Source organism: Macrobrachium nipponense, chromosome 19 (genome assembly GCF_015104395.2).
Source record: "Macrobrachium nipponense isolate FS-2020 chromosome 19, ASM1510439v2, whole genome shotgun sequence".
Lineage (NCBI taxonomy): Eukaryota > Metazoa > Arthropoda > Malacostraca > Decapoda > Palaemonidae > Macrobrachium > Macrobrachium nipponense.
This window is the reverse complement of record NC_061088.1, coordinates 33,334,573-33,355,341: the sequence shown is the minus strand read 5'-3', so window position 1 is coordinate 33,355,341 and position 20,769 is coordinate 33,334,573. Positions and strand designations below refer to the sequence as shown.

The window sequence follows — 20,769 nt, the reverse complement described above, 5'->3', positions numbered from 1 at the left end:
TTAAATTTCCTGTTTATGCTGGATAGAGTGGATAGTCGGCATGCTTTCTGGCAGGGTGTATTTCAAGACCCTTAAAAACATGATTTCGTCATATACTTTTTAATCTTTTATTTTCTTTTTCTGGGTTAAGATTCATGATAGATGATAATTCATAATCCATTATTAGTGAGAAGCGCCTCAGCGGTGTGGTTGGTATGGTATTAGCGTCCCACCTCGGTGGTCGCGGGTTCGATTCTCAGCCATTCCATTGAGGAGTGAGATGTGTATTTCTGGTGATAGAAGTTCACTCTCGACATGGTTCAGAAGTCACGTTAAGCCGTTGGTCCCGTTGCTGAATAACCACTGGTTCCATGCAACGTAAAAGCACCATACAAACAAATAAACAAATATTATAAGTGAAAAGTACTCATTTTTTTTAGTCATATTTTTATTGCAAACTCGTATTTTAAATAATCATTATAATTATGAAAAACTTCCTAAAAAAACTCAAGTGGAGGCGGAGCTTCAGGCGCCAAAGGTTGAATTACATAAACATTGTGCAGCTCGCTAGGACTCTGCTGATAAGATTTAAATAACCGAAGCTTCAAGCGCTAAAGGTTGAATTACATAAACACTGTGCAGCTCGCTAGGACACTCCTGACAAGCTTTAAATAACCGAAGCTTCAGGCGCTAAAGGTTGAATTACATAAACACTGTGCAGCTCGCTAGGACACTGCTGACGAGCTATAAATAACCAAAGCTTCAGGCGTTAAAGGTTGAATTACATAAACACCGTGCAGCTCGCTAGGACACTGCTGACAAGCTTTAAATAACCGAAGCTTCAGGCGCTAAAGGTTGAATTACATAAACACCGTGCAGCTCGCAAGGACTCCACTCACAAGCTATAAATAACCGAAGCTTCAGGCGCTAAAGGTTGAATTAATAAACACCATGCAGTTCACTAGGACTCTGCTGACAAGCTATAAACAACCGAAGCTTCAGGAGCTAAAGGTTGAATTACATAAACACTGTGCAGCTCGCTAGGACTCTGCTGACAAGCTATAAATAACTGAAGCTTCAGAAGCTAAAGGTTGAATTACATAAACACCATGCAGCTCGCTAGGACTGCTGACAAGCTATAAATAACCGAAGCTTCAGACGCTAATGGTTGAATTACATAAACACCGTGCAGCTCGCTGGACTCTGCTGAAAAGCTATAAATAACCGACGCTTAAGGCGCTAAACGTTGAATTACATAAACACCGTGCAGCTCACTAGGACTCTGCTGACAAGCTATAAATAACCGACGCTTCAGGCGCTAAAGGTTGAATTACATAAACAGTATGCAGCTCGCTAGGACTCTGCTGACAAGCTATAAATAACCGAAGCTTCAGGCCCTAAAGGTTGAATTACATAAAAACCGTGCAGCTCGCTAGGACTCTGCTGACAAGCTTTAAATAACTAAAGCTTCAGAGGCTAAAGGTTGAATTACATAAACACTGTGCAGCTCGCTAGGACTCTGCTGACAAGCTTTAAATAACCGAAGTTTCAGGCGCTAAAAGTTGAATTACATAAACATTGTGCAGCTTGCTAAGACTCTGCTGACAAGCTTTAAATAACCAAAGCTTCAGACGCTAAAGGTTGAATTACATAAATACTGTGCAGCTCGCTAGGACTCTGCTGACAAGCTTTAAATAACTGAAGCTTCAGGCGCTAAGGGTTGAATTACATAAACATTGTGCAGCTCGTTAGGACTCTGCTGACAAGCTATAAATAACCGAAGCTTCAGGCGCTAAAGGTTGAATTACATAAACACCGTGCAGCTCGCTAGGACTGCTGACAAGCTATAAATAACCGAAGCTTCAGGCGCTAAAGGTTGAATTACATAAACACTGTGCAGCTTGCTAGGACTCTGCTGACAAGCTTTAAATAACCGAAGCCAAAGCGGCTAAAGGTTGAATTACATAAACATTGTGCAGCTCACTAGGACTGCTGACAAACAATAAATAACCGAAGCTTCAGACGCTAAAGGTTGAATTACATAAACACTGAGAAGCTCACTAGGACTCTGCTGACAAGCTTTAAATAACTGAAGCTTCAGGTGCTAAAGGTTGAATTACATAAACATTGTGCAGCTCGCTAGGACTCTGCTGACAAGCTTTAAATAACCGAAGCTTCAGGCGCTAAAGGTTGAATTACATAAACACCGTGCAGCTCGCTAGGACTCTGCTGACAAGCTTTAAATAACCGAAGCTTCAGGCGCTAAAGGTTGAATTACATAAACATTGTGCAGCTCGCTAGGATTCTGCTGACAAGCTTTAAATAACTAAAGCTTCAGGCGCTAAAGGTTGAATTGCATAAACATTGTGCAGCTCGCTAGGACTCTGCTGACAAGCTTTAAATAACCGAAGCTTCAGGCGCTAAAGTTGAATTACATAAACATTGTGCAGCTCGCTAGGACTCTGCTGACAAGCTTTAAATAACCGAAGCTTCAGGCACTAAAGTTGAATTACATAAACATTGTGCAGCTCGCTAGGACTCTGCTGACAAGCTTTAAATAACCGAAGCTTCAGGTGCTAAGGGTTGAATTACATAAACATTGTGCAACTCGCTAGGACTGCTGAAAAGCTTTAAATAACCGAAGCTTCAGGCGCTAAAGGTTGAATTACATAAACATTGTGCAGCTAGGACTCTGCTGACAAGCTATAAATAACTGAAGCTTCAGGTGCTAAAGGTTGAATTACATAAACATTGTGCAGCTCGCTAGGACTCTGCTGACAAGCTTTAAATAACCGAAGCTTCAGGAGCTAAAGGTTGAATTGCAAAAACATTGTGCAGCTCGCTAGGACTCTGCTGACAAGCTTTAAATAACCGAAGCTTCCGGCGCTAAAGTTGAATTACATAAACATTGTGCAGCTCGCTAGGACTCTGCTGACAAGCTTTAAATAACCGAAGCTTCAGGCGCTAAAGTTGAATTACATAAACATTGTGCAGCTCGCTAGGACTCTGCTGACAAGCTTTAAATAAGCAAAGCTTCAGGCGCTAAAGGTTGAATTACATATAAAATGTGCAAATCGCTAGGACTCTGCTGACAAGCTTTAACAGAAGCTACAGGCGCTAAAGGTTGAATTACATATACATTGTGCAGCTCACTAGGACTCTGCTGTCAAGTTTAAATAACCGAAGCTTCAGACGCTAAGGGTTGAATTACATAAACATTGTGCAGCTCGCTAGGACTCTGCTGACAAGCTTTAAATAACCGAAGCTTCAGGCGCTAAAGGTTGAATTACATAAACATTGTGCAGCTCGCTAGGACTCTGTTGACAAGCTATAAATAACCAAAGCTTCAGGCGCTAAAGGTTGAATTACATAAACATTGTACAGATCGCTAGGACTCTGCTGACAAGCTTTAAATAACCGAAGCTTCAGGCGCTAAGGTTGAATTACATAAACATTGTGCAGCTCACTAGGACTTTGCTGACAAGCTATAAATAAGCAAAGCTTCAGGCGCTAAAGGTTGAATTACATAAAAATTGTACAGCTCACTAGGATTCTGCTGACAAGCTTTAAATAACCGAAGCTTCAAGTGCTAAAGGTTGATTTACATAAACATTGTGCAGCTCGCTAAGACTCTGCTGACAAGCTTTAAATAACTGAAGCTTCAGGCACTAAAGGTTGAATTACATAAATACTGTGCAGCTCGCTAGGACTCTGCTGACAAGCATTAACTGAAGCTTCAGGCGCTAAAGGTTGAATTACATAGACACCGTGCAGCTCGCTAGGACTCTGCTGAAAAGCTTTAAATAACCGAAGCTTCAGGCGCTAAGGGTTAAATTACATAAACATTGTGCAGCTCGCTAGGACTCTGCTGACAAGCTTTAAATAACCGAAGCTTAAGGCGCTAAAGGTTAAATTACATAAACATTGTGCAGCTCGCTTGGACTCTGCTGACAAGCTTTAAATAATCAAAGCTTCAGGTGCTAAAGGTTGAATTACATAAACATTGTGCAGCCAGCTAGGACTCTGCTGACAAGCTTTAAATAACCGAAGCTTCAGGCGCTAAAGGTTGAATTGCATAAACATTGTGCAGCTCGCTAGGACTCTGCTGACAAGCTTTATATAACCGAAGCTTCAGGCGATAAGGGTTGAATTACATAAACATTGTGCAGCTCGCTAGGACTCTGCTGACAAGCTTTAAATAACTGAAGCTTCAGGAGCTAAAGGTTGAATTACATAAACTTTGTACAGCTCGCTAGGTCTCTGCTGACAAGCTTTAAATAACAGAAGCATCAGGCACCAAAGGTTGAATTACATAAACATTGTGCAGCTCGCTAAGACTCTGCTGACAAGCTTTAAATAACCGAAGCTTCAGGCGCTAAGGGTTTAATTACATAAACATTGTGCAGCTTGCTAGGACTCTGCTGACAAGCTTTAAATAACCGAAGCTTCAGGCGCTAAAGGTTGAATTAGATAAACAATGTGCAGCTCGCTAGGACTCTGCTGACAAGCTTTAACCGAAGCTTCAGGCGCTAAAGGTTGAATTACATAAACATTATGCAGCTCTCTAGGACCCTGCTGACAAGCTTTAATCGAAGCTTCAGGCGCTGAAGGTTAAATTACATAAACACCGTGCAGCTCGCTAGGAGACTGCTGACAAGCTTTAAATAACCGAAGCTTCAGGCGCTAAGGGTTGAATTACATAAACATTGTGCAGCTTGCTAGGACTCTGCTGACAAGCTTTAAATAACAGAAACTTCAGGCGCTAAAGGTTTAATTACGTAAAAATTGTGCAGCTCGCTAGGACTCTGCTAACATGCTATAAAAAACCGAAGCTTCAGGCGCTAAAGGTTGAATTACATAAACACCGTGCAGCTCGCTAGGACTCTGCTGACAAGCTACAAATAACCGAAGCTTCAGGCGCTAAAGGTTGAATTACATAAACACTGTGCAGCTCGCTAGGACTCAGCTGACAAGCTTTAAATAACCGAAGGTTCAGGCGCTAAAGGTTGAATTACATAAACATTGTGCAGCTCGCTAGGACTCTGCTGACAAGCTTTAAATAACTGAAGCTTAAGGCGCTAAGGGTTGAATTACATAAACATTGTGCAGCTCGCTAGGACTCTGCTGACAAGCTTTAAATAACGGAAGCTTCAAGCGCGAAAGGTTGAATTACATAAACATTGTGCAGCTCGCTTGGACTCTGCTGACAAGCTATACATAACCAAAGCTTCAGGTGCTAAAGGTTGAATTACATAAACATTGTGCAGCTCACTAGGACTCTGCTGACAAGCTATAAATAACCGAAGCTTCAGGCGCTAAATATTGAATTACATAAACATTGTGCAGCTCCCTAGGACTCTGCTGACAAGCTATAAATAACAGAAGCTTCAGGCGCTAAAAGTTGAATTACATAAATACTGTGCAGCTCGCTAGGACTCTGCTGACAAGCTTTAAATAACCGAAGCTTCAGGCGCTAAGGTTGAATTACATAAACATTGCGCAGCTCACTAGGACTCTGCTGACAAGCTATAAATAAGCAAAGCTTCAGGCGCTAAAGGTTGAATTACATAAACACCGTGCAGCTCGCTAGGACTCTGCTGACAAGCTATAAATAACCGAAGCTTCAGGCGCTAAAGATTGAATTACATAAACATTGTGCAGCTCGCTAGGACTCTGCTGACAAGCTACAAATAACCGAAGCTTCAGGCGCTAAAGGTTGAATTACATAAACATTGTGCAGCTCCCTAGGACTCTGCTGACAAGCTATAAATAACAGAAGCTTCAGGCGCTAAAAGTTGAATTACATAAATACTGTGCAGCTCGCTAGGACACTGCTGACAAGCTTTAAATAACCGAAGCTTCAGGCGCTAAGGTTGAATTACATAAACATTGCGCAGCTCACTAGGACTCTGCTGACAAGCTATAAATAAGCAAAGCTTCAGGCGCTAAAGGTTGAATTACATAAACACCGTGCAGCTCGCTAGGACTCTGCTGACAAGCTATAAATAACCGAAGCTTCAGGCGCTAAAGATTGAATTACATAAACATTGTGCAGCTCGCTAGGACTCTGCTGACAAGCTACAAATAACCGAAGCTTCAGGCGCTAAAGGTTGAATTACATAAACATTGTGCAGCTCGCTAGGACTCTGCTGACAAGCTATAAATAACAGAAGCTTCAGGCGCTAAAAGTTGAATTACATAAATACTGTGCAGCTCGCTAGGACACTGCTGACAAGCTTTAAATAACCGAAGCTTCAGGCGCTAAGGTTGAATTACATAAACATTGTGCAGCTCACTAGGACTCTGCTGACAAGCTATAAATAAGCAAAGATTCAGGCGCTAAAGGTTGAATTACATAAACACCGTGCAGCTCGCTAGGACTCTGCTGACAAGCTTTAAATAACCGAAGCTTCAGGCGCTAAAGGTTGAATTACATAAACACTGTGCAGCTCGCTAGGACTCTGCTGACAAGCTTTAAATAACTGAAGCTTCAGGCGCTAAAGATTGAATTACATAAACATTGTGCAGCTCGCTAGGACTCTGCTGACAAGCTTTAAATAACCGGAGCTTCAGGTGCTAAAGGTTGAATTACATAAACATTGTGCAGCTCGCTAGGACTCAGCTGACAAGCTTTAAATAATCATAGCTTCAGGCGCTAAAGGTTTAATTACATAAACATTGTGCAGCTCGCTAGGACTCTACTGACAAGCTTTAACCGAAGCTTCAGGCGCTAAAGGTTGCATTACATAAACATTGTATAGCTCGCTAGAACTCTGCTGACAAGCTTTAATTAACCGAAGCTTCAGGCGCTAAAGGTTGAATTACATAGTCACTGTGCAGCTCACTAGGACTCTGCTGACAAGCTTTAAATAACCGAAGCTTTAGGCGCTAAGGGTTGAATTACATAAACATTGTGCAGCTCACTAGTACTCTGCTGACAAACTATAAATAACCGAAGCTTCAGGCGCTAAAGGTTAAATTACATAAACATTGTGCAGCTCGCTAGGACTCTGCTGACAAGCTACAAATAACCGAAGCTTCAGGCGCTAAAGGTTGAATTACATAAACACCGTGCAGTTTGCTAGGACTCTGCTGACAAGCTTTAAATAACTGAAGCTTCAGGCGCTAAAGGTTGAATTACATAAACATTGTGCAGCTAACTAGGACTCTGCTGACAAACTTTAAATAACCGAAGCTTCAGGCGCTAAAGGTTGAATTACATAAACATTGTGCAGCTCGCTAGGACTCTGCTGACAAGCTTTAAATAACCGAAGCTTCAGGCGCTAAAGGTTGAATTACATAAACACTGTCCAGCTCGCTAGGACTCTGCTGACAAGCTTTAAATAACCGAAGCTTCAGACGGTAAAAGTTGAATTACATAAACATTGTGTAGCTAGCTAGGACTCTGCTGACAAGCTTTAAATAACCGAAGCTTCAGGCAGTAAAGGTTAAATTAATAAACACCATGCAGCTCGCTAGGACTCTGCTGACAAGCTATAAACAACCGAAGCTTCAGACGCTAAAGGTTGAATTACATAAACACCGTGCAGCTCGCTAGGACTCTGCTGACAATCTATAAATAACTGAAGCTTCAGGAGCTAAAGGTTGAATTACATAAACATTGTGCAGCTCGCTAGGACTGCTGACAAGCTATAAATAACCGAAGCTTCAGGCGCTAAGGGTTGAATTACATAAACACTGTGCAGCTCGCTGGACTCTGCTGACAAACTATAAATAACCGACGCTTCAGGCGCTAAACGTTGAATTACATAAACACCGTGCAGCTCGCTAGGACTCTGCTGACAAGCTATAAATAACCGACGCTTCAGGCGCTAAAGGTTTGATTACATAAACACTGTGCAGCTCGCTAGGACTCTGCTGACAAGCTATAAATAACCGAAGCTTCAGGAACTCTAAGGTTGAATTACATAAAAACCGTGCAGCTCGCTAGGACTCTGCTGACAAGCTTTAAATAACTAAAGCTTCAGACGCTAAAGGTTGAATTACATAAACACTATGCAGCTCGCTAGGACTCTGCTGACAAGCTTTAAATAAACCGAAGTTCAGGCGCTAAAGGTTGAATTACATAAACATTGTGCAGCTTGCCAAAACTCTGCTGACAAGCTTTAAATAACCGAAGCTTCAGACGCTAAAGGTTGAATTACATAAATACTGTGCAGCTCGCTAGGACTCTGCTGACAAGCTTTAAATAACTGAAGCTTCAGGCGCTAAAGGTTAAATTACATAAACATTGTGCAGCTCGTTAAGACTCTACTGACAAGCTATAAATAACCGAAGCTTCAGGCGCTAAAGGTTGAATTACATAAACACCGTGCAGCTCGCTAGGACTGCTGACAAGCTATAAATAACCGAAGCTTCAGGCGCTAAAGGTTGAATTACATAAACACTGTGCAGCTCGCTAGGACTCTGCTGACAAGCTTTAAATAACCAAAGCTTCAGGTGCTAAAGATTGAATTACATAAACATTGTGCAGCTTGCTAGGACTCTGCTGACAAGCTTTAAATAACCAAAGCTAAAGCGGTTAAAGGTTGAATTACATAAACATTGTGCAGCTCACTAGGACTGCCGACAAGCTATAAATAACCGAAGCTTCAGACGGTAAAGGTTGATTTACATAAACACTGAGCAGCTCGCTAGGACTCTGCTGACAAGCTTTGAATAACTGAAGCTTCAGATGCTAAAGGTTGAATTACATAAACATTGTGCAGCTCACTAGGACTCTGCTGACAAGCTTTAAATAACCGAAGCTTCAGGCGCTAAAGGTTGAATTACATAAACATTGTGCAGCTCCCTAGGACTCTGCTGACAAGCTTTCAATAACCGAAGCTTCAGGCGCTAAAGGTTGAATTACATAAACATTGTGCAGCTCGCTAGGACTCTGCTGACAAGCTTTAAATAACCGAAGCTTCAGGCCCTAAAGGTTGAATTACATAAACACAGTCCAGCTCGCTAGGACTCTGCTGACAAGCTTTAAATAACCGAAGCTTCAGGCGCTAAAGGTTGAATTACATAAACATTGTGCAGCTCGCTAGGACTCTGCTGACAAGCTATAAATAAGCAAAGCTTCAGGCGCTAAAGGTTGAATTACATAAACACTGTGCAGCTCGCTAGGACTCTGCTGACAAGCTATAAATAACCGAAGCTTCAGGCGCTAAAGATTGAATTACATAAACATTGTGCAGCTCGCTAGGACTCTGCTGACAAGCTACAAATAACCGAAGCTTCAGGCGCTAAAGGTTGAATGACATAAACATTGTGCAGCTCCCTAGGACTCTGCTGACAAGCTATAAATAACAGAAGCTTCAGGCGCTAAAAGTTGAATTACATAAATACTGTGCACCTTGCTAGGACACTGCTGACAAGCTTTAAATAACCGAAGCTTCAGGCGCATAAAGGTTTGAATTATAAACACCGTGCAGATCACTAGGAACTTGCTGACAAGCTTAAATAAAAAGAAGATTCAGGCCGCTAAAGGTTGGAATTACATAAACACCTTGTGCAGCTCGCTTAAGGACCTTGCGGACAAGGCTGTAAATTAAATGAAGCTTCAGGGCTAAAGATTGAATTACATAAACATTGTGCAGCTCGCTAGGACTCTGCTGACAAAGCTTTAAATAACCGGAGCTTCAGGTGTGGCTAAAACGGTTGCAATTATATCAACATTGTTGGCAGCTCGCTAGGATTCAGCTGACAAGCTTTAAATAATCATAGCTTCAGGCGCTAAAGGTTTAATCACCATAAAACAAATTGTGCAGCCAGCTAGGACTCTACTGACAAACTTTAAAACCGAAGCTTCAGGCGCTAAAGGTTTGCATTACATAAACAAAAATTGGCATAGCTCCAACTAGCAAAACTCTGCTGACAAGGCTTTAATTAACCGAAGCTTCAGGGCGCTAAAGGGTTTGCAATGTTACATAGTCCCACTGTGCAGCTTTACTAGGACCTCCTGCTGACAAGCTTTTAAATTTAAAAACCGAAGCTTTTAGGCCGCTAAGGGTTGAATTACAATAAACATTTTGTGCAGCTCAAACTATACTCTGCTGACAAACTATAAATAACCGAAGCTTCAAGGCGCTAAAGGTTAAATTACATAAACATTGTTTGCAGCTAAGCTAGGACTCTGCTGACAACGCTACAAAATAACCGGAAGCTTCAGGCGATAAAGGAGGTTAAATTACATAAACACCGTGCAAGTTTTTGCTAAGGACTTCTTCAGGCTGACAAGCTTTTACAAATAAACTGAAGCTTTCAGGCGCTAAAGGGTTGAATTACAATAAACATTGTGCATCTAACTAAGGCTAGGACTCTGCTGACAAACTTTAAAAATAAACCGTAAGCTTCAAGTTCAGGCGCTAAAGGTTGGAATTACATAACCAAATTGTGCAGCTTCGCTAGGGACTCTGGCTGACAAGCTTTAAAAACAACCGAAGAAGCTTCAGGCGCTTAACAAAGTTGAATTACATAAACACTGTCCAGCTCGCCTAGGACTCTATGCTGACAGGCTTTAAATAAACCGAAGCTTCAGACGGTTAAAAAGTTTGAAGTTTTTTACATAAACAATTGTGTAGCTTAGCTAGGACTCCTGCTGAAAACTAAGCTTTAAATAACCGCAAGGCTTCAGGCGGTAAAGGTTGAATTAACATAAACATTGTGCAGCTTCACTAGGACTCTGCTGACAAACTTTAAATAACCGAAGCTTTCAGGCAATAAAGGTTGAAATTACATAAAAAATTGTGCAGCTCGTAGGACTCTACAGACAAGCTTTAAATAACCGAAGCTTCAGGCGCTAAAGGTTGAATTAATAAACAACCATGCAACTCGCTGGACTCTGCTGACAAGCTTAAACAACCGAAGCTTTCAGACGCTTAAAGGTTGAATTACATAAACACCGTGCAGCTCGTGGACTCTGCGACCATCTAAAATAAAAATGAAAGATTCAGGAGCTAAGGTTGAAATTACATAAACATTGTGGCAGTCGCTAGGAATGCTGACAAGCTATAAATAACGAAGCTTCGGCGCTAAGGGTTGAATTAAATTAAAACACTGTGCAGTGTGGACTCTGCTGACAAACTTAATTAAATAACCGGACGCTTCAGGGCTACGGTTGATTACATAAAAACACCGTGCCAGCTCGTAGACTCTGTGACAAGCTATAAATAAACCGAAGCTTCAGGAACTCTAAGGTTGAATTACATAAAAACCGTGCAGCTCGCTAGGACTCTGCTGACAAGCTTTAAATAACTAAAGCTTCAGACGCTAAAGGTTGAATTACATAAACACTATGCAGCTCGCTAGGACTCTGCTGACAAGCTTTGAATAACCGAAGTTTCAGGCGCTAAAGGTTGAATTACATAAACATTGTGCAGCTTGCCAAAACTCTGCTGACAAGCTTTAAATAACCGAAGCTTCAGACGCTAAAGGTTGAATTACATAAATACTGTGCAGCTCGCTAGGACTCTGCTGACATGCTTTAAATAACTGAAGCTTCAGGCGCTAAAGGTTTAATTACATAAACATTGTGCAGCTCGTTAAGATTCTACTGCTGACAAGCTTTAAATAACCGAAGCTTCAGACGGTAAAAGTTGAATTACATAAACATTGTGTAGCTAGCTAGGACTCTGCTGACAAGCTTTAAATAACCGAAGCTTCAGGCGGTAAAGGTTGAATTACATAAACATTGTGCAGCTCACTAGGACTCTGCTGACAAACTTTAAATAACCGAAGCTTCAGGCACTAAAGGTTGAATTACATAAACATTGTGCAGCTCTGTAGGACTCTGCTGACAAGCTTTAAATAACCGAAGCTTCAGGCGCTAAAGGTTGAATTAATAAACACCATGCAGCTCGCTAGGACTCTGCTGACAAGCTATAAACAACCGAAGCTTCAGACGCTAAAGGTTGAATTACATAAACACCGTGCAGCTCGCTAGGACTCTGCTGACAATCTATAAATAACTGAAGCTTCAGGAGCTAAAGTTGAATTACATAAACATTGTGCAGCTCGCTAGGACTGCTGACAAGCTATAAATAACCGAAGCTTCAGGCGCTAAGGGTTGAATTACATAAACACTGTGCAGCTCGCTGGACTCTGCTGACAAACTATAAATAACCGACGCTTCAGGCGCTAAACGTTGAATTACATAAACACTGTGCAGCTCGCTAGGACTCTGCTGACAAGCTATAAATAACAGACGCTTCAGGCACTAAAGGTTTGATTACATAAACACTGTGCAGCTCGCTAGGACTCTGCTGACAAGCTATAAATAAGCAAAGCTTCAGGAACTCTAAGGTTTGAATTACATAAAAAACAGTGCAGCTTCGCTAGGACTCTGCTGACAAGCTTTAAATAACTAAAGCTTCAGACGCTAAAGGTTGAATTACATAAACACTATGCAGCTCGCTAGGACTCTGCTGACAAGCTTTAAATAACCGAAGTTTCAGGCGCTAAAGGTTGAATTACATAAACATTGTGCAGCTTGCCAAAACTCTGCTGACAAGCTTTAAATAACCGAAGCTTCAGACGCTAAAGGTTGAATTACATAAATACTGTGCAGCTCGCTAGGACTCTGCTGACATGCTTTAAATAACTGAAGCTTCAGGCGCTAAAGGTTTAATTACATAAACATTGTGCAGCTCGTTAAGACTCTACTGACAATCTATAAATAACCGAAGCTTCAGGCGCTAAAGGTTGAATTACATAAACACCGTGCAGCTCGCTAGGACTGCTGACAAGCTATAAATAACCGAAGCTTCAGGCGCTAAAGGTTGAATTACATAAACACTGTGCAGCTCGCTAGGACTCTGCTGACAAGCTTTAAATAACCAAAGCTTCAGGTGCTAAAGATTGAATTACATAAACATTGTGCAGCTCCCTAGGACTCTGCTGACAAGCTTTAAATAACCGAAGCTAAAGCGGTTAAAGGTTGAATTATATAAACATTGTGCAGCTCACTAGGACTGCCGACAAGCTATAAATAACCGAAGCTTCAGACGGTAAAGGTTGATTTACATAAACACTGAGCAGCTCGCTAGGACTCTGCTGACAAGCTTTGAATAACTGAAGCTTCAGATGCTAAAAGGTTGAATTACATAAACATTGTGCAGCTCACTAGGACTCTGCTGACAAGCTTTAAATAACCGAAGCTTCAGGCGCTAAAGGTTGAATTACATAAACATTGTGCAGCTCCCTAGGACTCTGCTGACAAGCTTTCAATAACCGAAGCTTCAGGCGCTAAAGGTTGAATTACATAAACATTAAGCAGCTCGCTAGGACTCTGCTGACAAGCTTTAAATAACCGAAGCTTCAGGCCCTAAAGGTTGAATTACATAAACACAGTCCAGCTCGCTAGGACTCTGCTGACAAGCTTTAAATAACCGAAGCTTCAGGCGCTAAAGGTTGAATTACATAAACATTGTGCAGCTCGCTAGGACTCTGCTGACAAGCTTTAAATAGCCGAAGCTTCAGGCGCTAAAGGTTGAATTACATAAACATTGTGCAGCTCGCTAGGACTCTGCTGACAAGCTTTAAATAACCAAAACTTCAGGCGCTATAGGTTGAATTACATAAACATTGTGCAAATCGCTAGGACTCTGCTTACAAGCTTTAAGTAACCGTAGCTTCAGGGCTAAAGGTTGAATTACATAGACATTGTGCAGCTCGCTAGGACTCTGCTGACAAGCTTTAAATAACCGAAGCTTCAGGCGCTAAAAGTTAAATTACATAAACACTGAGTAGCTCGCTAGGACTCTGCTGACAAGCTTTAAATAACCAAAGCTTCAGGCGCTAAAGGTTGAATTACATAAACACTGTGCAGCTCGCTAGGACTCTGCTGACAAGCTTTAAATAACCCAAGCTTCAGGCGCTATAGGTTGAATTACATAAACGTTGTGCGAATCGCTAGGACTCTGCTTACAAGCTTTAAGTAACCGAAGCTTCAGGCGCTAAAGGTTGAATTACATAAACATTGTGCAGCTCGCTAGGACTCTGCTGACAAGTTTTAAATAACTGAAGCTTCAGGCGCTAAAAGTTGAATTAAATAAACACTGTGTAGCTCGCTAGGACTCTGCTGACAAGCTTTAAATAACCGAAGCTTCAGGCGCTAAAGGTTGAATTACAAAAACACTGTGCAACTCGCTAGGACTCTGCTCACAAGCTTTAAATAACCCAAGCTTCAGGCGCTAAGGGTTGAATTACATAAACATTATGCAGCTCGCTAGGACTGCTGACAAGCTATAAATAACCGAAGCTTCAGGCGCTAAGGGTTGAATTACATAAACATTGTGCAGCTCGCTAGGACTGCTGACAAGCTTTAAATAACCGAAGCTTCAGGCGCTAAATGTTGAATTACATAAACATTGATCAGCTAGCTAGGACTCTGCTGACAAGCTTTAAATAACCGAAGATTCAGGTGCTAAGGGTTGAATTACATAAACATTGTGCAGCTCACTAGGACTCTGCTGACAAGCTTTAAATAACAGAATTTTCAGGTGCTAAAGGTTGAATTACATAAACATTGTGCAGGTCGCTAGGACTCTGCTTACAAGCCTTAAATAACCGAAGCTTCAGGCGCTAAAAGTTGAATGGCAAAAACATTGTGCAGCTCGCTAGGACTCTGCTGACAAGCTTTAAATAACCGAAGCTTCAGGCACTAAAGTTGAATTACATAAACATTGTGCAGCTCGCTAGGACTATGCTGACAAGCTTTAAATAACCGAAGCTTCAGGCGCTAAAGTTAAATTACATAAACATTGTGCAGCTCGCTAGGACTCTGCTGACGAGCTTTAAATAACCAAAGCTTCAGGCGCTAAAGGTTGAATTACATATAAAATGTTCAAATCGCTAGGACTCTGCTGACAAGCTTTAACCAAAGCTACAGGCGCTAAATGTTGAATTACATATACATTGTGCAGCTCACTAGGACTCTGCTGTCAAGTTTAAATAACCGAAGCTTCAGACGCTAAGGTTTGAAATACATAAACATTGTGCAGCTCGCTAGGACTCTACTGACAAGCTTTAAATAACCGAAGTTCCAGGCGCTAAAGGTTGAATTACATAAACATTGTGCAGCTCGCTAGGACTCTGTTGACAAGCTATAAATAACCGAAGCTTCAGGCGCTAAAGGTTGAATTACATAAACATTGTACAGCTCGCTAGGACTCTGCTGACAAGCTTTAAATAACCGAAGCTTCAGGCGCTAAAGGTTGAATTACATAAACATTGTACAGCTCACTAGGACTCTGCTGACAAGCTTTAAATAACCGAAGCTTCAGGTGCTAAAGGTTGAATTACATAAATACTGTGCAGCTCGCTAGGACTCTGCTGACAAGCTATAAATAACCGAAGCTTCAGGTGCTAAAGGTTGAATTACATATAAAATGTGCAAATCGCTAGGACTCTGCTGACAAGCTTTAACCGAAGCTACAGGCGCTAAAGGTTGAATTACATAAACATTGTGCAGCTCACTAGGACTCTGCTGACAAGCTATAAATAACCGAAGCTTCAGGTGCTAAAGGTTGAATTACATAAACATTGTGCAGCTCGCTAAGACTCTGCTGACAAGCTTTAAATAACCGAAGCTTCAGGCACTAAAGGTTGAATTACACAAATATTGTGCAGCTCGCTAGGACTCTGCTGACAAGCTTTAAATAACCGAAGCTTCAGGCGCTAAAGGTTGAATTACATAAACATTGTGCAGCTCGCTAGGACTCTGCTGACAAGCTATAAATAACCGAAGCTTCAGGCGCTAAAGGATGAATTACATAAACACCAGGCAGTTCGCTAGGACTCTGCTGACAAGCTATAAATAACCGTAGCTTCAGGCGCTAAGGGTTGAATTACATAAACATTGTGCAGCTCGCTAGGACTCTGCTGACAAGCTATAAATAACCGAAGCTTCAGGCGCTAAAGTTGAATTACATAAACATTGTGCAGCTCGCTAGGACTCTGCTGACAAGCTTTAAATAACCAAAGCTTCAGGCGCTAAAGGTTGAATTACATAAACATTGTGCAGCTTGCTAGGACTCTGCTGACAAGCATTAACTGAAGCTTCAGGCGCTGAAGGTTGAATTACATAGACATCGTGCAGCTCGCTAGGACTCTGCTGAAAAGCTTTAAATAACCGAAGCTTCAGGCGCTAAGGGTTAAATTACATAAACATTGTGCAGCATAGGCAGTGGACCTCTTGCTGACAAGCTTTAAATAACCGAAGCTTGAGGTGCTAAAGGTTGAATTACATAAACATTGTGCAGCTCGTTTTGGACTCTGCTGACAAGCTTTAAATAATCAAAGCTTCAGGCGCTAAAGTTGAATTACATAAACATGCTTTGTGGCAGCTCCGCTAAAGGTGATGAAACTCTGCTCAACAAGACCTTTAAATTCAACTGAAGGTTTTTCTTCAGGTGCTCAAAGGTTGAAATTACATAAACATTGGTGGCAGCCTTCGCTAGGACGCTTGGCTGAACAAGCTTTTTAATCAACCGTAAAGCTTCAGAGGCCGCTCAAAGGTTGAATTGCATACAAACATTGTGCAGCTCGCTAGGGAACGCTGCTGACAAGCTTTAAATAACCGAAGATTCAGGCGCTAAGGGTTGAATTACATAAACATTGTGCAGCTCGCTAGGACTCTGCTGACAAGCTTTAAATAACCGAAGCTTCAGGCGCTAAAGGTTGAATTACATAAACTTTGTGCAGCTCGCTAGGTCTCTGCTGACAAGCTTTAAATAACAGAAGCTTCAGGCACTAAAGGTTGAATTACATAAACATTGTGCAGCTCGCTAGGACACTGCTGACAAGCTTTAAATAACCGAAGCTTCAGGCGCTAAGGGTTAAATTACATAAACATTGTGCAGCTCGCTAGGACTCTGCTGACAAGCTTTAAATAACTGAAGCTTCAGGCGCTAAAGGTTGAATTACATAAACAATGTGCAGCTCGCTAGGACTCTGCTGACAAGCTATAACCGAAGCTTCAGGCGCTAAAGGTTGAATTACATAAACATTATGCAGCTCTCTAGGACCCTGCTGACAAGCTTTAATCGAAGCTTCAGGCGCTAAAGGTTGAATTACATAGACACCGTGCAGCTCGCTAGGACTCTGCTGACAAGCTTTAAATAACCTAAGCTTCAGGCGCTAAGGGTTGAATTACATGAACATTGTGCAGCTCGCTAGGACTCTGCTGACAAGCTGTTAAATTAACGACAGCTTCAGCGCTAAGGTGTGAATTATTATAAAAATTGTTGTGCAGCTCGCTAGGACTCTGCTAACAAGCTATAAATAACCGACGCTTTCTAGGCGCTAAAGGTTGAATTACATTTAAACATCGTGCAGGCTCGCTAGGACTTCGCTGACAAGCTACAAATAACCGAAGGGTTCCAGGCCGCTAAAGGTTTTGAATTTACATAACATTTGTGCAGCTCGCTAGGACTCTGCTGACAACCTTTAAATAACTGAAGCTTAAGGCGCTAAGGGTTGAATTACATAAACATTGTGCAGTTCGCTAGGACTCTGCTGACAAGCTTTAAATAACCGAAGCTTCAGGCGCGAAAAGTTGAATTACATAAACAATGTGCAGCTCGCTTGGACTCTGCTGACAAGCTATACATAACCAAAGCTTCAGGTGCTAAAGGTTGAATTACATAAACATTGTGCAGCTCGCTATGACTCTGGTGACAAGCTATAAATAACAGAAGCTTCAGGCGCTAAATGTTGAATTACATAAACATTGTGCAGCTCGCTAGGACTCTGCTGACAAGCTATAAATAACAGAAGCTTCAGGCGCTAAAAGTTGAATTACATAAATACTGTGCAGCTCGCTAGGACTCTGCCGACAAGCTTTAAATAACCGAAGCTTCAGGCGCTAAGGTTGAAATACATAAACATTGTGCAGCTCGCTAGGACTCTGCTGACAAGCTATAAATAAGCAAAGCTTCAGGCGCTAAAGGTTGAATTACATAAACACCGTGCAGCTCGCTAGGACTCTGCTGACAAGCTTTAAATAACCAAAGCTTCAGGCGCTAAAGGTTCAATTACATAAACACTGTGCAGCTCGCTAGGACTCAGCTGACAAGCTTTAAATAATCAAAGCTTCAGGCGCTAAAGGTTGAATTACATAAACACCATGTAGCTCGCTAGGACTCTTCTGACAAGCTATAAATAACCGAAGCTTCAGGCACTAAGGGTTGAATTACATAAACACTGTGCAGCTCGCTAGGACTCTGCTGACAAGCTTTAAATAACCGAAGCTTCAGGCGCTAAAGGTTGAATTACATAAACATTGTGCAACTTGCTAGGACTCTGCTGACAAGCTTTAAATAATCAAAGCTTCAAGTGCTAAAGGTTGAATTACATAAACATTGTGCAGCTCGCTAGGACTCTACTGACAAGCTTTAACCGAAGCTTCAGGCGCTAAAGGTTGCATTACATAAACATTGTATAGCTCTCTAGAACTCTGCTGACAAGCTTTAATTAACCGAAGCTTCAGGCGCTAAAGGTTGAATTACATAGTCACTGTGCAGCTCGCTAGGACTCTGCTGACAAGCTTTAAATAATCAAAGCTTCAGGTGCTAAAGGTTGAATTACATAAACATTGTGCAGCTCGCTAGGACTCAGCTGACAAGCTTTAAATAATCAAAGCTTCAAGCGCTAAAGGTTTAATTAAATAAACATTGTGCAGCTCGCTAGGACTCTACAGACAAGCTTTAACCGAAGCTTCAGGCACTAAAGGTTGCATTACATAAACATTGTATAGCTCTCTAGAACTCTGCTGACAAGCTTTAATTAACCGAAGCTTCAGGCGCTAAAGGTTGAATTACATAGTCACTGTGCAGCTCACTAGGACTCTGCTGACAAGCTTTAAATAACCGAAGCTTTAGGCGCTAAGGGTTGAATTACATAAACATTGTGCAGCTCGCTAGGACTCTGCTGACAAGCTATAAATAACCGAAGCTTCAGGCGCTAAAGGTTAAATTACATAAACATTGTGCAGCTCGCTAGGACTCTGCTGACAAACTATAAATAACCGAAGCTTCAGGCGCTAAAGGTTAAATTACATAAACATTGTGCAGCTCGCTAGGACTCTGCAGACAAACTATAAATAACCGAAGCTTCAGGCGCTAAAGGTTAAATTACATAAACATTGTGCAGCTCGCTAGGACTCTGCTGACAAGCTACAAATAACCGAAGCTTCAGGCGCTAAAGGTTGAATTACATAAACACCGTGCAGTTCGCTAAGACTCTGCTGACAAGCTTTCAATAACTGAAGCTTCAGGCGGTAAAGGTTGCTTTACATAAACATTGTACAGCTCACTAGGACTCTGCTGACAAGCTTTAAATAACCGAAGCTTCAGGCGCTAAGGGTTGAATCACATAAACATTGTGCAGCTCACTAGGACTCAGCTGACAAGCTATAAATAACCGAAGCTTCAGGCGCTAAAGGTTGAATTACATAAACATTGTGCAGTTCGCTAGGACTGTTGACAAGCTTTAAATAACCGAAGCTTCAGGTGCTAAAGGTTGAATTACATAAACATTGTGCAGCTAGCTAGGACTCTGCTGACAAGCTATAAATAACCGAAGTTTCAGGCGCTAAAGGTTGAATTACATAAACATTGTACAGCTCGCTAGGTCTCTGCTGACAAGCTATAAATAACCAAAGCTTGAGGCGCTAAAGGTTGAATTACATAAACATTGTGCAGCTCGCTAGGACTCTGCTGACAATCTATAAATTACCGAAGCTTCAGGCGCTAAAGGTTGAATTACATAAACATTGTGCAGCTCGCTAGGACTCTGCTGTCAAGCTTTCAATAACCAAAGCTTCAGGCGCTAAAGGTTGAATTACATAAACATTGTGCAGCTCCCTAGGACTTTGCTGACAAGCTTTAAATAACCGAAGCTTCAGGCACTAAGGGTTGGATTACATAAACATTGTGCAGCTCGCTAGGACTCTGCTGACAAGCTTTAAATAACCGAAGCTTCAGTCGCTAAATGTTGAATTACATATACAATGTGCAGCTCGCTAGGACTCTGCTGACAAGCTTTAACCGAAGATTCAGGCGCTAAAGGTTGAATTGCATAAACATTGTGCAGCTCGCAGGACCTCTGCTGTTCAAGACTTTCCCAATAACCAAAGCTTGGAACGAAAGAATTTCATAAACAGTGCAAAGCTAATCTAAGGACTTTGCGACGCTAAAGAACTCAGCAATAGGAGATTACACATTGTGCAGCCGCTAGGAAACTCTGCTGCCCAGTTAACCCGCAAGCTTCAGGGCGCTAAAGAATTACACATAAACAAGTGGCAGCCTCGGCCTAGGACTCTGTGAACAGCTTTAACGAAGATTCAGGCGTAAAGGTTGAATTGCAATAAACATTGTGCAGCTCGCTAGGACTCTGCTGACAAGCTTTAAATAACGAAGCTTTCAGGCGCTAAAGGGTTTGAATTACATAAAACATTGTGCAGCTCGCTAGGACTTTGCTGCAAGGTGTTCAAATAACCGAAAGTTTCAGGCGCTAAAGGTTGAAATTACATAAACATTGTGAGCTCGCTAGGACTTCTGCGCAAAGCTTTAAATAACCGAAGCTTCAGGCGCTAAAGTTCAATACATAAACATTGTCGCTCGCTAGGACTTTCTCTGACAAGGCTTTAAATAACCTGAAGCCTTCAGGCGCTAAAGGTTGAATTACATAAAAAACATTGTGTTTAGCTCGCTAGGACCTGCTACAAGCATAAATAACCGAAAGTTTCAGGCCGCTAAATTTAAGTTAACATAAAACAATTGT

General features: G+C 41.7%; 1 protein-coding gene across 2 annotated transcripts in view; it reads right to left on the bottom strand.

Moving 5' to 3' along the window:
* The window catches only part of LOC135215842 (gastrula zinc finger protein XlCGF8.2DB-like), a 174,217-nt gene that overhangs the window by 134,177 nt on the left and 19,271 nt on the right, over nucleotides 1–20,769 (bottom strand). The window lies entirely within an intron of this gene.